Source organism: Rhinolophus hipposideros (assembly GCF_964194185.1).
Source record: "Rhinolophus hipposideros genome assembly, chromosome: X".
Classification (NCBI taxonomy): domain Eukaryota; kingdom Metazoa; phylum Chordata; class Mammalia; order Chiroptera; family Rhinolophidae; genus Rhinolophus; species Rhinolophus hipposideros.
This window is the reverse complement of record NC_138046.1, coordinates 67,953,484-67,956,757: the sequence shown is the minus strand read 5'-3', so window position 1 is coordinate 67,956,757 and position 3,274 is coordinate 67,953,484. Positions and strand designations below refer to the sequence as shown.

The 3,274-nt window shown below is 35.3% G+C and overlaps 1 pseudogene across 1 annotated transcript; it reads left to right on the top strand.

The window, feature by feature from the left end:
• Positions 1–374: 374 nt before the first annotated feature.
• LOC308495043 (ubiquitin-conjugating enzyme E2 E3-like) lies at positions 375–1,014 on the top strand (annotated as a pseudogene). Its single transcript has one exon. The product of its transcript is annotated as a ubiquitin-conjugating enzyme E2 E3-like (transcript).
• The last annotated feature ends 2,260 nt before the right edge of the window (positions 1,015–3,274 follow it).

The following is a 3,274-nucleotide window of genomic DNA, read 5'->3' as shown; positions in this document are numbered from 1 at the left end:
CGATGAGATGCATTTCTTTGGCAACACAGTTTACCTGGGTCTGTAAGGCAAATCTATTTGGCACCACAGTGGATAATCTCCAAAAGCATTAAAGAATAAAGTTTTAAGAAAGGTAAAATTGTGACTTGGTGCCTGGCGCAGCGAGTGCTGCCTGCGCTCCCTCGCGGCCCTGCCCACAAAGGGCCGAGGAGCTGCGCCTCCTCGGACGCAGAAATTTGTTGCACTTCTTGGGGCTTTGTTTGTTTCTTTTTCTTCTGATTTTATGTTTTTCGTTATTTTGGACAAAATGTCGGTACGTGATGTGAAAATTGAGCGAGCAATCTTGATGGTATTGGGAGCTTTGCAGAAGTTTTCCAAGTAATAACTTCATCAAGATGTTCAGTGATAGGCAAAGGTCCGATGATGAGAGCCCCAGCACCAGCGGTAGTAGTTCAGATGCGCACCAGTGAGACCCAGCCGCTCCTGAGCCTGAACAAGAAGAAAGGAAACCTGCCATCCAGCAGAAGGAAAACACTGAACTCTAGCAAAACCACTGCTAAGTTATCCACTAGTGCTAAAAGAATTGAGAAGGAGCTAGCTGAAATAACCCTTGATCCTCCTCCTAACTGCAGTGCTGGGCCTGAAGGAGATAACATTTATTAATGGAGATCGACTATGCTGGGTCCACCAGGTTTTGTATATGAAGGTGGTGTGTTTTTTCTGGATATCACCTTTTTATCTGATTATCCATTTAAGCCACCAAAGGTTACTTTTGCACCAGAATCTATCACGGCAACATCAACAGTCAGGGGGTCATCTGTCTGCATATCCTGAAAGACAACTAGAGTCCTGCTTTAACTATTTCAAAGGTTTTGCTGTCAATTTGTTCTCTTTTGACAGACTGCAACCCTGTGGATCCCCTGGTCGGAAGCATAGCCACTTAGTATTTGACCAACAGAGCAGAACATGACAGGATAGCCAGACAGTGGACCAAGAGATACACAACACAGTTCACGTCATTTGTATGCAGTGTGAAGGAGAAGAAGGCATCTTCTTACTGTTCTGCAAATGTTTATAGCCTTTACAATACGGACTTCTGTATATATGTTATACTGATTCTACTCTCTGCTTTTATCCTTTGGAGACTGGGAGACTCCCCAAAAAGGTAAACGCTATCAAGAGTAGAACTTTGTAGCTGTACATTAGTTATATTTAAAATGCCTACTTGCAAGTCTTGCTTCTTTGGGATATCAAAATGTATTTTGTGATGTACTAAGGATACTGCTCCTGAGGTCTACCAAATATTATAGTGCATTTTAGCCTAATTCATTATCTGTATGAAGGTATAAAAGTAGCCGTAGATGACTAGGAATTATGTCATTTGTATTAAACCCAGATCTCTTTCTGAGTATGTGGTTAATGCTGTTGTGAGAAATGTTTTACCTTTTACCTTTGTCAGTTTGTAATGAGAGCATTTCCTTTTACCCTTTGTAGCTCAGAGAGCACCTGATGTATCATCTGAAACACAATAAACATGCTCCTGAAGGAAAAAAAAAAAAAGGTAAGGCAAAATTGTGATTTCCATAAAATGAATATATGACAAATATGTTCCTTAACTCACTACTAATAATATGGTAACCAGTAAGATGTTACAACTGGATCAAAGAAGAAGTCAACATATAACACATAAATAAGAAGATAATGAATGCATAAATGAATTTACAAATAAATTCAAAATGGGTCCATAATCAAATGTTCCCCTGGACATAAATAATATGCATTATGTGGATAATATTCATTTGCATTAATATCAATTTCTACATTTTGCATATTGCAAAACAGCTCAAAGACAATGGAAGGAAGGAAATGTGCTTACTTTTGAAATATTTTAATGTGATGATATACATTGAAAGCTTTATACACATATTGAAAAATAATATTTCTGTAGCAATGATAAAGCAGAAAGCTTTCTTCTGGCCTATGTACACTGTTGATGTAAAGTGTTATTCTTTCCATTTCATTTAAAATATTTAAATACCCTTAATCGTCACTTATTTCTGATTGTTGCTGGATAACAACGTCCCCTTTGACAATGCAGGCTAATTAGTGATTTGTTCCTAAACCTTCACACAAACAGGTTGACTAGCTTTAAAACTAACCTCCAATATATCTCACAGGAATCTAACTTTGGTCGATTCCTAAGATCATTACTTTTGTCACTTACAGAATCTTAAATTATAGCCCTATTTCACTCTCAATACAAGAAAACAACTGCAAAATATCTCAGAAATAATCATCTAGCTTCTGTCTAAACTGATCTTTGACAAGGACCTCACTATTGGTCTAGGTAATACCAAGGTTTTGTTTTACCTTAAAGATTTTGTTGATTATGACTTGGAGATATCAGATTTGTTTTGTCTTGAAATCTTAGATTTAAATTCACAACATTGTGGACCATACCTGCCAAGAAACTGAGGTAAGCCATGGAAGTAAATCAAGTTTTTAATAATGCCTTACTCAAACACAAATACTTTGGAATTTCCATTGTTCTTGTCATTGATAAATAATGTTCCATAGTTCCACTATTCCTCCAAGTGTATTGAGTATAATCATTGACTTAAAATTCAAAATAAGATTGTATAAGTCTCAGATTATGCATTTCAAAATTAAGACATTCAAATTTAGTTTCTATTTTACATGACAAAGAATCTAGTAATTGTGAAATATGCAATAATATGCTTATTCTTGTCCATTAGAAAGTATCATTAGTAATATTAGAACACATATGCATGTTGAACATAGATTTATATTATTTACATTTATTAGCTTGGCAAACTCTGAAAAGTAAAATGTTTATATATTTTATATAATTTTATGGTACTTACTAAGTAAAAACATGGCTATACATATTTGGTTGTCGCAAATCAATAATAGCTACTTGACAACTCACTAAATGTCTTTATTCAAGAATGCCTTTGGCAGAACTTGCTAATGGACTAACACTCAATAGAATCATACACAAGTGAAGTGACAAGAGAAAGTCATAAATGGACTCGTAAATGGATATTAGATAATATTTAAGTGTACTTGGAATTTCATTGAACTTTGTATATGAAGCTAGCCCATTTTCAACAGACACATACGGCAGGTTTAGATGGTATTAGTACCATTTTACTTAGAGTTAATCAACTAACAGAAGCAAAACAACCAATTGTTTTAAAAGATGAGAAAAGTACATCAAGAAAAGGGCATTTTATGTCCTATGCTTAGAAAGAGAGAAAAAATACAAAACTGG